The 14576-nt window shown below is 40.6% G+C and overlaps 1 protein-coding gene across 1 annotated transcript in view; it reads left to right on the top strand.

The window, feature by feature from the left end:
• UBOX5 (U-box domain containing 5) overlaps positions 1 to 14576 on the top strand; it is a 99552-nt gene that overhangs the window by 56187 nt on the left and 28789 nt on the right. The window lies entirely within an intron of this gene.

The raw sequence follows: 14576 nt of genomic DNA, 5'->3' as shown, positions 1-14576 counted from the left end.
AAAAAACAGGGGCACCACATGGCTTAATATCTCCAGATGATATATAGAATGTAAAGATATCAATGTATGCACTCACATATGATATTGCACCAAAGTATATAGCAGACCAAACTCCCGCAGCCAGCACAGTCGACCGATATCTCTCTTTGGAGAGAGCCCACCAGAAGATATCTGTCGACTGTGCTGACTGATTGCAGGAGTTTTGTCTGCTGGATGACCTTGAGAATCCAGTCTGCTCATTTGCACCTATATCCTTTGGTGCAATATCAAATGTGAGTGTATACCCTGATATCATTATACTTTCTCCAACATAGGTGTGTCCGGTCCACGGCGTCATCCTTACTTGTGGGATATTCTCTTCCCCAACAGGAAATGGCAAAGAGCCCAGCAAAGCTGGTCACATGATCCCTCCTAGGCTCCGCCTACCCCAGTCATTCTCTTTGCCGTTGTACAGGCAACATCTCCACGGAGATGGCTTAGAGTTTTTTAGTGTTTAACTGTAGTTTTTATTATTCAATCAAGAGTTTGTTATTTTGAAATAGTGCTGGTATGTACTATTTACTCAGAAACAGAAAAGAGATGAAGATTTCTGTTTGTATGAGGAAAATGATTTTAGCAACCGTCACTAAAATCCATGGCTGTTCCACACAGGACTGTTGAGAGCAATTAACTTCAGTTGGGGGAACAGTGAGCAGTCTCTTGCTGCTTGAGGTATGACACATTCTAACAAGACGATGTAATGCTGGAAGCTGTCATTTTCCCTCTGGGATCCGGTAAGCCATGTTTATTACGATTGTAAATAAGGGCTTCAAAAAAGGGCTTATTAAGACTGTAGATTTTTTTTGGGCTAAATCGATTGATTATTAACACATTTAGCCTTGAGGAATCATTTTATCTGGGTATTTTGATATAATAATATCGGCAGGCACTGTTTTAGACACCTTATTCTTTAGGGGCTTTCCCAAAGCATAGGCAGAGCCTCATTTTCGCGCCGGTGTTGCGCACTTGTTTTTGAGAGGCATGGCATGCAGTCGCATGTGAGAGGAGCTCTGATACTTAGAAAAGACTTTCTGAAGGCGTCATTTGGTATTGTATTCCCCTTGGGGCTTGGTTGGGTCTCAGCAAAGCAGATACCAGGGACTGTAAAGGGGTTAAAGTTCAAAACGGCTCCGGTTCCGTTATTTTAAGGGTTAAAGCTTCCAAATTTGGTGTGCAATACTTTTAAGGCTTTAAGACACTGTGGTGAAAATTTGGTGAATTTTGTACAATTCCTTCATGTTTTTTCGCATTTGCAGTAATAAAGTGTGTTCAGTTTAAAATTTAAAGTGACAGTAACGGTTTTATTTTAAAACGTTTTTTGTACTTGTTATCAAGTTTATGCCTGTTTAACATGTCTGAACTACCAGATAGACTGTGTTCTGAATGTGGGGAAGCCAAAATTCCTATTCATTTAAATAAATGTGATTTATGTGACAATGACAATGATGCCCAAGATGATTCCTCAAGTGAGGGGAGTAAGCATGGTACTGCATCATTCCCTCCTTCGTCTACACGAGTCTTGACCACTCAGGAGGCCCCTAGTACATCTAGCGCGCCAATACTCCTTACTATGCAACAATTAACGGCTGTAATGGATAATTCTGTCAAAAACATTTTAGCCAAAATGAACACTTATCAGCGTAAGCGCGACTGCTCTGTTTTAGATACTGAAGAGCATGACGACGCTGATATTAATATTTCTGAAGGGCCCCTAACTCAGTCTGATGGGGCCAGGGAGGTTTTGTCTGAGGGAGAAATTACTGATTCAGGGAACATTTCTCAACAAGCTGAACCTGATGTGATTGCATTTAAATTTAAGTTGGAACATCTCCGCATTCTGCTTAAGGAGGTATTATCCACTCTGGATGATTGTGACAAGTTGGTCATCCCAGAGAAACTATGTAAAATGGACAAGTTCCTAGAGGTGCCGGGGCTCCCAGAAGCTTTTCCTATACCCAAGCGGGTGGCGGACATTGTTAATAAAGAATGGGAAAGGCCCGGTATTCCTTTCGTCCCTCCCCCCATATTTAAAAAATTGTTTCCTATGATCGACCCCAGAAAGGACTTATGGCAGACAGTCCCCAAGGTCGAGGGAGCGGTTTCCACTTTAAACAAACGCACCACTATACCCATAGAGGATAGTTGTGCTTTCAAAGATCCTATGGATAAAAAATTAGAAGGTTTGCTTAAAAAGATGTTTGTTCAGCAGGGTTTCCTTCTACAACCAATTTCATGCATTGTCCCTGTCGCTACAGCCGCATGTTTCTGGTTCGATGAGCTGATAAAGGCGGTCGACAGTGATTCTCCTCCTTATGAGGAGATTATGGACAGAATCAATGCTCTCAAATTGGCTAATTCTTTCACCCTAGACGCCACTTTGCAATTGGCTAGGTTAGCGGCTAAGAATTCTGGGTTTGCTATTGTGGCGCGCAGAGCGCTTTGGTTGAAATCTTGGTCGGCTGATGCGTCTTCCAAGAACAAGCTACTTAACATTCTTTTCAAGGGGAAAACGCTGTTTGGCCCTGACTTGAAAGAGATTATCTCGGATATCACTGGGGGTAAGGGCCACGCCCTTCCTCAGGATCGGCCTTTCAAGGCAAAAAATAAACCTAATTTTCGTCCCTTTCGTAGAAACGGACCAGCCCAAAGTGCTACGTCCTCTAAGCAAGAGGGTAATACTTCTCAAGCCAAGCCAGCTTGGAGAACAATGCAAGGCTGGAACAAGGGAAAGCAGGCCAAGAAACCTGCCACTGCTACCAAGACAGCATGAAATGTTGGCCCCCGATCCGGGACCGGATCTGGTGGGGGGCAGACTCTCTCTCTTCGCTCAGGCTTGGGCAAGAGATGTTCTGGATCCTTGGGCGCTAGAAATAGTCTCCCAAGGTTATCTTCTGGAATTCAAGGGACTTCCCCCAAGGGGGAGGTTCCACAGGTCTCAGTTGTCTTCAGACCACATAAAAAGACAGGCATTCTTACATTGTGTAGAAGACCTGTTAAAAATGGGAGTGATTCATCCCGTTCCATTAAGAGAACAAGGGATGGGGTTCTACTCCAATCTGTTTATAGTTCCCAAAAAAGAGGGAACGTTCAGACCAATCTTAGATCTCAAGATCTTAAACAAGTTTCTCAAGGTTCCATCGTTCAAGATGGAAACCATTCGAACTATTCTTCCTTCCATCCAGGAAGGTCAATTCATGACCACGGTGGATTTAAAGGATGCGTATCTACATATTCCTATCCACAAGGAACATCATCGGTTCCTGAGGTTCGCATTCCTGGACAAACATTACCAGTTCGTGGCGCTTCCTTTCGGATTAGCCACTGCTCCAAGGATTTTCACAAAGGTACTAGGGTCCCTTCTAGCTGTGCTAAGACCAAGGGGCATTGCTGTAGTACCTTACTTGGACGACATTCTGATTCAAGCGTCGTCCCTTCCTCAAGCAAAGGCTCACACGGACATTGTCCTGGCCTTTCTCAGATCTCACGGATGGAAAGTGAACGTGGAAAAGAGTTCTCTATCTCCGTCAACAAGGGTTCCCTTCTTGGGAACAATAATAGACTCCTTAGAAATGAGGATTTTTCTGACAGAGGCCAGAAAAACAAAACTTCTAGACTCTTGTCGGATACTTCATTCCGTTCCTCTTCCTTCCATAGCTCAGTGCATGGAAGTGATCGGGTTGATGGTAGCGGCAATGGACATAGTTCCTTTTGCACGCATTCATCTAAGACCATTACAACTGTGCATGCTCAGTCAGTGGAATGGGGACTATACAGACTTGTCTCCGAAGATACAAGTAAATCAGAGGACCAGAGACTCACTCCGTTGGTGGCTGTCCCTGGACAACCTGTCACGAGGGATGACATTCCGCAGACCAGAGTGGGTCATTGTCACGACCGACGCCAGTCTGATGGGCTGGGGCGCGGTCTGGGGATCCCTGAAAGCTCAGGGTCTTTGGTCTCGGGAAGAATCTCTTCTACCGATAAATATTCTGGAACTGAGAGCGATATTCAATGCTCTCAAGGCTTGGCCTCAGCTAGCGAGGGCCAAGTTCATACGGTTTCAATCAGACAACATGACAACTGTTGCGTACATCAACCATCAGGGGGGAACAAGGAGTTCCCTGGCGATGGAAGAAGTGACCAAAATCATTCTATGGGCGGAGTCTCACTCCTGCCACCTGTCTGCTATCCACATCCCAGGAGTGGAAAATTGGGAAGCGGATTTTCTGAGTCGTCAGACATTGCATCCGGGGGAGTGGGAACTCCATCCGGAAATCTTTGCCCAAGTCACTCAGCTGTGGGGCATTCCAGACATGGATCTGATGGCCTCTCGTCAGAACTTCAAAGTTCCTTGCTACGGGTCCAGATCCAGGGATCCCAAGGCGGCTCTAGTGGATGCACTAGTAGCACCTTGGACCTTCAAACTAGCTTATGTGTTCCCGCCGTTTCCTCTCATCCCCAGGCTGGTAGCCAGGATCAATCAGGAGAGGGCGTCGGTGATTTTGATAGCTCCTGCGTGGCCACGCAGGACTTGGTATGCAGATCTGGTGAATATGTCATCGGCTCCTCCTTGGAAGCTACCTTTGAGACGAGACCTTCTTGTTCAGGGTCCGTTCGAACATCCGAATCTGGTTTCACTCCAGCTGACTGCTTGGAGATTGAACGCTTGATCTTATCGAAGCGAGGATTCTCAGATTCTGTTATCGATACTCTTGTTCAGGCCAGAAAGCCTGTAACTAGAAAGATTTACCACAAAATTTGGAAAAAATATATCTGTTGGTGTGAATCTAAAGGATTCCCTTGGGACAAGGTTAAGATTCCTAGGATTCTATCCTTCCTTCAAGAAGGATTGGAAAAAGGATTATCTGCAAGTTCCCTGAAGGGACAGATTTCTGCCTTGTCTGTGTTACTTCACAAAAAGCTGGCCGCTGTGCCAGATGTTCAAGCCTTTGTTCAGGCTCTGGTTAGAATTAAGCCTGTTTACAAACCTTTGACTCCTCCTTGGAGTCTCAATTTAGTTCTTTCAGTTCTTCAGGGGGTTCCGTTTGAACCCTTGCATTCCGTTGATATTAAGTTATTATCTTGGAAAGTTTTGTTTTTAGTTGCAATTTCTTCTGCTAGAAGAGTTTCAGAATTATCTGCTCTGCAGTGTTCTCCTCCTTATCTGGTGTTCCATGCAGATAAGGTGGTTTTACGTACTAAACCTGGTTTTCTTCCAAAAGTTGTTTCTAACAAAAACATTAACCAGGAGATTATCGTACCTTCTCTGTGTCCGAAACCAGTTTCAAAGAAGGAACGTTTGTTGCACAATTTGGATGTTGTTCGCGCTCTAAAATTCTATTTAGATGCTACAAAGGATTTTAGACAAACATCTTCCTTGTTTGTTGTTTATTCCGGTAAAAGGAGAGGTCAAAAAGCAACTTCTACCTCTCTCTCTTTTTGGATTAAAAGCATCATCAGATTGGCTTACGAGACTGCCGGACGGCAGCCTCCCGAAAGAATCACAGCTCATTCCACTAGGGCTGTGGCTTCCACATGGGCCTTCAAGAACGAGGCTTCTGTTGATCAGATATGTAGGGCAGCGACTTGGTCTTCACTGCACACTTTTACCAAATTTTACAAGTTTGATACTTTTGCTTCTTCTGAGGCTATTTTTGGGAGAAAGGTTTTGCAAGCCGTGGTGCCTTCCATTTAGGTGACCTGATTTGCTCCCTCCCTTCATCCGTGTCCTAAAGCTTTGGTATTGGTTCCCACAAGTAAGGATGACGCCGTGGACCGGACACACCTATGTTGGAGAAAACAGAATTTATGTTTACCTGATAAATTACTTTCTCCAACGGTGTGTCCGGTCCACGGCCCGCCCTGGTTTTTTTAATCAGGTCTGATAATTTTTTTCTTAAACTACAGTCACCACGGTACCATATGGTCTCTCCTATGCAAATATTCCTCCTTAACGTCGGTCGAATGACTGGGGTAGGCGGAGCCTAGGAGGGATCATGTGACCAGCTTTGCTGGGCTCTTTGCCATTTCCTGTTGGGGAAGAGAATATCCCACAAGTAAGGATGACGCCGTGGACCGGACACACCGTTGGAGAAAGTAATTTATCAGGTAAACATAAATTCTGTTTTTTGTATTATCTTGCGATACTAGGCCATGTGGCACCCCTGATTTTGTCTTCTATCTAATATATGTATATGGCTGCCAGTGGTCATTCTTTTCTTGTAAAATTAGTAATCACTTTAATGTTCTGCAGCAAATAATCAGTTAATGCATTCCTATTTGTTCACACTTACCTAGTGTGTTAGTATATTGCAGGACAGCAGAAAAATATGACAAGGTGTTTACTGTGCTTTTAACTCCTTGGCTACCAGTAGCCCATAAATGGGATTATTATTTACACTTAGCTTTAGATTGGTGGGAGTTATTTGAACTAATGTGCACTATTATCTGTTTGCACAATTATTAGCTTATTGCTTCCTATTGCTGATTATATGTACTGTATAGATAAATGTGTAAGGCTTTGTCCTGTTATTGATATATAGTCCTTAGCACTTTGGACCATTTTTATTTTTAATAAATTGTGATATGTACTAGATTCAACCTCTGAGTATGTATCTGTCATTTTAAGAGCGGATTAGATATTGTTTCCCTAACCTTTTATATCTGGTTTATTTACCACTGCGTATAAATATTTAAGTTATTTGTGAGAAATTAAGTCCAGAGGTACTTTGTTTAGATGCTCCTTGTCAAGGAGGAAAACACTAACTAAAGATAAATATACCATTTTGTTGAAATTGGCAAAACCCTACTCATGCATCTCGGGCACTTCAACACCATCTGAGCGCCTCTTCTTTGCTGCGGGCAAAATAGCTTGCAAAATGAGAGACAGCCTCTACCAGGAGCATGTTACATGTTGACATTTTTGCATTTCATTCTAAAGTTTCTGGAAGAGTGAATAATAAAATGTTATATAAACAGTGATAAACTATCTCTAGTTCTACCTCTATAAAAATCAGTTTGTGGTTTGGTTTTGCTTAATTATAAAAATGTGCTCTGCTGCTTAAAAATTGGACAGTTGTGTTCCCCAAGACATAACAAGCAGTGATATGAGATGTCATCACAGAAAATGCAGCAAGTCTGCAAAAAGAATGGAACACATGCAGGAACTGTTGGCTCTTTCGCTTTGCAGCGCTGCTCTGTATCAGGCTGTTTTCTTCAAACACCACTGTGCTCTGGCTGCACTGTAAGTTTTCCTTAACACAGTGCATCCAGAACAAAGTGCTGCTTGAAGAGAACAGTCAAATATGGAGCAGCACTGCATTTATTATTGCTGATTGGTTCTCAGGGATTTTTTCACAAGGCATTTTACTTTCTTTCTTTTTTTTCTCTGCAGCTAACGTGTAATGCAATTTTCAGTTGCTGCACTATATTATAAATCTTTAAAATTTGTTTTATTCTCCAGTTAATCAACACATTGCAATTGAACTGGTGCTTTAGTGTAACTGCATATTTTAAATTTTCTAAATAATCTGCAGAAAATGTTTCACTTAAAAATCTTATTGCAGAAAGTGAAGGAAAGTTCTGCCTCTGGGGTTGTGTTAATGTCAAGTTTTAGTCTGAAGTTTATATTAGTAATGCTCATTTTATTTTCAATATATGAAAAAATGTTATAGAATTTTTTTTTATCACATTAATTGACGAAAATAATCATCCGATTTTATCGATTTATGAAAATAAGCATTTGTTACACCCCTACGCCTAATAATGTATTGGTATTTCCTTCATCTTATGTCTAGCTTCCAGTTACTTTCATGCTTTCTATTTGTCAACAAGATATTTGATGTAAAATGTTTACTTTATTTATAAATCAATTAAAAGTCAATATAAAAAAAGAGGATTTTGACAACATTCTGACGCATTTACATTTGGCGCTTTGCCAGTGCCTTACTTCCTCAGACCATGATAGGACAGCGGAGATCTGAGATTTAAAGCTTACTTAATTACGTTCAGCTGTCTCCATGTAAGTGAAATGGTAACTGCTGTCTAGATTTCCATAAAACCAACTAAGATTAAAGTAGTATATCTACATAATGTTATGGCTATATATATATATATATATATATATATATATATATATAATATATATATATATATATATATATATATATATATATATATATATATATATATATATATATATATAGTCCAAAGAACTATGCTATTAGCTGACTATTTACATCACTACTATTATGTTGATACATGTTGATCACAACACTCCAATATTGGTGGTGTAACGTTGCAGCCTATAGCCCTTATAATGTGACAACATAAGATGGCATTATGTAGAAGAGAGAACTGTCATCATTGTATGACCTTAACAATATTCCCAGTCTATTTTTAGGGTTCTACCAAAATCCATTACAAGTATAAGTTTCTGCAGTACAATATTAGGCGGGGCCACCAATTCTTTAAGGTTTTTATACAACAGCCAAGATTGTATGTAGGTAGTATCTGGCTGTTTTATCTGTTTATACTATACAGATTAGATAACATTACTATCAGTTGTATCTGGAAATGACAAATATTAGTTTTTTTTTAAATTAATTTATTTCTTCTTCTTCTAGACAATTATATATCAAATAGAATAGATGCACTATATATATATATATATATATATATATATATATATATATATATATGCACCTGGCCACAATTAGGAGCTAAAGACACCCCAGCCAGAGCTTAAGTATCCTCCCAGTACCCATACTCCCCAGTCATTCTTTGCTTCTGTAACAAGAAGGCAGCGAAGATGGTGCTCTGAAGATATATGGATTTTAGTCTTTTAATGGGTAGCTTCCCTGCAAGATAGGACTGGGGTTAATGCTTTGTCCATGTAAACCTCTTCGTAAGAGTATTGGTAGCTGTTAGTTGCTGGATGTCGCAGGGAACTTCTCTGTCCTCCTTCCAGCAATCTGTGCTAACCCCCCCATCTGGCAACCAGTGTTTAAACTGCTTTCCTTTCTACTTCAGGTCCCTGTCAGAAGTCTGGATGAAGCTGTCAGACCTGGAAGTGCTGTGTCTGCTCCACAGCAGAGGCCCTGGAGGGTAAGCCCTTATTATATTTCCCCCCTTTATGGCGGACATGTTAAGGGACTCTGAGAAAAAAACCTTTTTCCTAGGGAGGGTTATCTCTTATTGGCAGTTTTCTTCTATGTTTTGCCATACAGGGACTCTCCGGTTCTGGGTCAAAGCCTTTATTTGTGAACCGGATCGGACTTTATTTTCATATCTTGCAGGCAGAATGTTTTTTTTCTTGCTTACTTATGGAGAATGGTAAGACTGAGTTTAATATTGCCCTCGGCATAAGGTGCCGTATGCTCTAGTAACGTGCATTAATCCTTCCCTGTTGCCCATACTAGGTCCACCAAGAAGCTCTAAATACCGAGCGGTATGAGCTAAGGCCTTAGTGTCTTCCGATAGTATCTCACGTAGCGTGGCATCAGTATGTTGGCAATACGGGGCTCAGAATGCTATTTTAAGTTTACTGCTAATTCTAAATAGCCTGAATAGATACCTCTCAGGGGTGGAGGTTAGTCATGGTTATATTAGCAGACACGGTTACCCTTATTCAGTATTCTACCTCCGATGATGCTAGCTGTACGCTAGGAACTTTAAGAGTGTATCGCCTCAGGACCGTTTCGGCGCCATTTCTTTGTGAGGTGGTGTTACTGTGGACTGATGTCACATTCGCCCTTCGGTATTATTGTTAAAAGGTTGCATGTTTTAAATAAATATTTTTTCATTCCTTAAGTGTAGTTTATGCTCTCACGCATCAGTGACATCCAGCAGCGGTGGGGTTAAAATTTTTTGTTCACTAACCGGCCTTTGGTGCACTTGTCGACTTTAAGAGGAGGCAGGTCGAGGTCTGCGAGACTGACTGATGGCGCAGTTTCGGCAGCTCCAAAAATCTCTCTCCTTCAGTCTCTCTCCCTTTTAAGTAGGGGCTAGGTGGCTATTGCCATTAGCGCTATACCCTGGATAGACTGTGTCCTTTCAGTATGTGTTTCTGGGACAAAATATTTTAGATTGTGTACATCTTACTTAGTCGCTAAGGATTAGCGCATATTTTAATATAAATTTCCTGTGTGAATTCTTTTATATTTAGTCCTGCTTAAGTTCCTCTTAGAGCTTTGAACAGGTGTTTTTTTCTTCAGGGGTACCCTGGTATGTTGTGCGATCTGTTGGCTAATTGATGGGACATAAAGCTCTGCAGTGGCTAAACCAGCAGAGAGCTTTTAAATCATCCTTGCGTATTATCTCTTATTATTTAAGCCTTTGTGTATTGCAACATAGTATTTAGTCTCCTGCAGAAAGGAGATGTTACAAGGGAGAAGCTGCAGAACGCTATGTGGCTTCTGCATCTGTCTCCTATGCACTAGATTTACAGCTTTAAAGTCTCTCCTATTTAACATTTAAGGTGGATTGAAATCTTCACCGACATATGAAAGTGGAAAATTTAATAATACAAACAGGTGCATATCTGTTTAGTATTCACGTATTATGCAGGTTTTCAAACAGCCAAAGTTTGCCCTATGCTGCTGCTCACTTAAAGGACCACTCAATGCAGTAGAATTGCATAATTAACAAGTGCATAATAAAAATACAATATAACAACACTCTGAATTTCAAATAAGCAGTTCATTTTCTCCCATTATCCGGCCACCTGTATCATGTAACAGACATCAGCCAATCACAGGCTAGTATACGAATACCTTGTGAGCGTGTGGACATGCTCAGTAGGATTTTGTGTGAATATAAAAAGACTGCAAAATTTGATAATGGAAGTAAAATGGAAAGTGTCTTAAAACTGCATCCTCTATCTGATTTGATGAAAATTTATTTTGACTTGAGTGTCCCTTTAAAGGAACACTGCAGCCAGAGACAACATTGGACATAAAAATCCTCCTAATGCTGATTTAGTAACCTTGTCTGTGTTACTCCTTTTAAGTTACATTTTTTGCTGTACAATGGTACACATTTTTCCCTTTTGGAGATCATTTTTTTTATTCTAAAGTAGTTTGCATGTCCTCTACTGATATGTTATTTTAATATAACGTATTTAGAGCTGCAATCTTTTATTTTACTCTGTTTTAAGTTCAGGTTATCCATGGAGCATTGATCATCCTGATCTATCTCAACTTATCATCCTGGACAGCCACACAAGAGAATCTCTCTTGGTGGCTCTATCAGGATCATCTGTCCCTAGGATCGTGTTTTTTTTTTTATAGATCATTTGGACTGATTGTGATCTCGGATTCCAGCCTTCTGTGCTGGGGGTCAGTCTGGTTTTTCCCTGAGCTCAGGGCATCTGATCACCGGAGGAGTCTGTTCTCCCTATTTATATTCTAGAGTTGCGAGCCATTTTCAATTTTCTGTTGGTGTGGTTTCAACTTTGTTCAGCCCAGTTTACCAGATTCCAAACGGAGATATAATCTATAGCTTTTATCAATTATCAGGGAAAATTAAGTAGCTTCCTGGCTATGAAGGAGGTCTCTCACATCCTTCAGTGGGCAGAGTCCCACAATTGTCTTTTCGGGCCATTCATATTCTGGGAGTGGACAATTGGAAGACTGACTTCCTGAGCAGATAGCAATCCCAAATTGACCAGCTACGGGTCGAGATCGGAAGATCTTAAGGCGGTACTGGTGGATGCGTTAGTTATTCTTTGGAGGTTCAGACATATTTACATTTACTCTTCTCCTCAAAGTGTCATAGCCTGCATCAAACAGGATTGGGCTTTGGTGATCTTAATTGTTCCAGCTTGGCCTCGCGGTACTTGGTTTGCAGATCTGGTGAAGATGTCATCCTCTCCTCCGTGGAGGTTTCCTCTGGCAAAGGACCTTCTAATCAAGGTCTGTTCTTTCATCAAAATCTAGATTGTCTGAGGATAACTGCGTGGAGATTGTACGCCTAATCCTATCTAAACGAGATTGTTCTGATAGTGTCTTTCAATACTCTGATCTAGGATCGCAAGCCGGTGTCCTGTCGGATGTATCTCAAGGTGTGACACATCTACCTATCCTGGTGTGAGGCTCGAAATTATCTTGGCACAAGGTGAGAGTTCCTTGGAATTGGTTGCTTCTCCAAGAGGATTTAGAGGAAGGTGTGTCTGCTAGTTCTCTAGGGTCAGTTTTCTGTCCTTTCTGTCTTACTACACAAGGAGTTAGCTAATCTTTCGGACGTTCAGTCCTTTGTTCATGCTCTGGTTGGAATCTGGCCTGTGTTTATACCTGTTGCTCCTCCTTGGAGTATTAATTTGGTGTTTCTTCAAATGGTTATGTTTGATATTAAACTTTTATCTTGGAAAGTTTGTTTCTGTTGGATATTTCTTTTGATCATAGATTTTCGGTATTATCTGCCTTACAGTGGATTCTCCTTATCTTATTTTCCATGTAGATAAGACTGTTGTTCTTACTAATTTAGGATTTTTTCCTAAGGTGGTCTCTGACTGCAATCTCAATCGGGAGATTGTAGATCCTACTTTTGTCCTAATCCTCCTCATAAGGAGTGTCTACTACACAAGCTTGATGTGGTGCGTGCTTTGAGTCTATCTCTAGGCTACCATGAATTTTAGGCAATCTTTTTCCTTGTTTGTAGTGTACGCCGGTGGGCGCAAGGGTCAAAAAGCCACTGCAACTAATCTATTTTTTTTTTGGCTGAGGAGTATTATTCGTTTGGTTTACGAGGAAGCTGAGCAGCAGCTTCCTGAGAGGATTACGGCTCATTCTCCCATGCTGTCTCTTCTTCCTGGGCTTTTAAGAATGAAGCATCCATGGAACAAATCTGTAAGGCGACTACTTGGTGGTCCTCTTTGCATACTTTTTTTCTAAATTTTACAGGTTTGATGTTTTTGCCTCAGCTGAGGCTTCTTTTGGGAGAAAGGTGCTTCAAGTGGTGGTGCCTTCAGTTTAGGTCCGTCTGCCTTTAGTTCTCCCTCCCTGTCCATTCTGTGTCCCCTCTGGCTTGGGTATTGGATTCCCAACAGTAATGTACGGGTAGTGGGAGGATACTTAAGCTCTGGCTGGGGTGTCTTTGCCTCCTCCTGGTGGCCAGGTGGTGAATTTCCCAACAGTAATGAATGGAATCGTGGACTCTCTCTACCAGAAAACAAAAGCATTTATCATTTAAGCATACATTTATTTTTTTTCCCTCTCCATTTGCATCTCACTGTTATTGGTGGTCCATCCTAATATTGTACTTTGCAATCTAATACACATAATGGGCACCTGGCATGTGCGGTACAGTCACTTTATTTCCATCTTAAGTTTAAGAAAATTTACTATGAAATCTTTAAAAATTTTGGTGAAATCTCATGAGATCACAGTAAAGCAAAGCATGACCTCAGCACAGATTAAAGTGAAGATAAACTTTGATGAATGAAAGCCCATTTTTTAAAAATACTATTAAAAACAGGGGCACTTTCATTAATTAAACTTTACATTGCAGCATTTTTTATTTATTAATTACCTTTAGGAAACACAGACTGGGATCCTCCGCACGCTTCTCATGCTGTACAGCATATCAATGACAAATCTTTGTTGCCTCACGAACTGGACACCTATTTGGTACACGCCATGATTGAGGAAGCTGGTTTCATCATCGATATACTGTACAGCATGAGAAGCGGGCAGAGGATCGACGGTCTGTGTTTCCTTATGAAAAGGTAAGTATTTTTAACGCTGCTATGTAAAGTTTAATGAATAAAAGTGCCCCTGATTTTAATATTATTTTTAAAAAACCGGACACTCATTCATTCAACTTTACATTCACTTTAAGTCTGATAGTATATTAGAATGACAGTCATCCAAGTGAGCATTAAAACTAGCAGTACGCCATGTTAGCCGTTTATTGCTCTGCAGGCTAATATGTGGCACAGGGAATTTATTTACTTAAAGGGAAATAAAACACAAATTTTTTCTATCTTGGTTCAGATAGAGAATATAATTTTAAACAACTTTCTAATTCACTTTTATTATTTATCATTTGTTGAAGGAGCAGCAATGCACTGCTGGTTTCTAACTGTACACATGGATGAGCCAATCACAATCGAGATATATATATATATATATATACACACACAAAGTAGATAAGTAGAAGCACTTCAGAATACTGTGTACAAAAATATTTGTGACGTTTCGGGACCTGGTCAGAAGAAGGGACACTTGAGGTCCCGAAACTTCACAAATAAATATTTTTGTACACAGTATTCTGAAGTCCAGTGAGTGCTTCTACTTATCTACTTTGCTTATACTTCCACAGAGCACCCTGGCAGTTGCAGGACAGTGGTGAGAGTGCATATACCTTTTGAACTTTGGCTTATATATATATATATATATATATATATATATATATATATATATATATATACACACACACACATATACAGCCACCAATCAACAGCTAGAACCTAGGTTCTCTGCTGCTCCTGAGTTTTCCCAGATAAACCTTTCAGCAAAGGATAACAAGAGAAGGAAACA

This window comes from Bombina bombina, chromosome 2 (genome assembly GCF_027579735.1).
Source record: "Bombina bombina isolate aBomBom1 chromosome 2, aBomBom1.pri, whole genome shotgun sequence".
In the NCBI taxonomy this organism is placed as follows: domain Eukaryota; kingdom Metazoa; phylum Chordata; class Amphibia; order Anura; family Bombinatoridae; genus Bombina; species Bombina bombina.
This window is presented reverse-complemented; position numbering and strand designations above follow the sequence as displayed.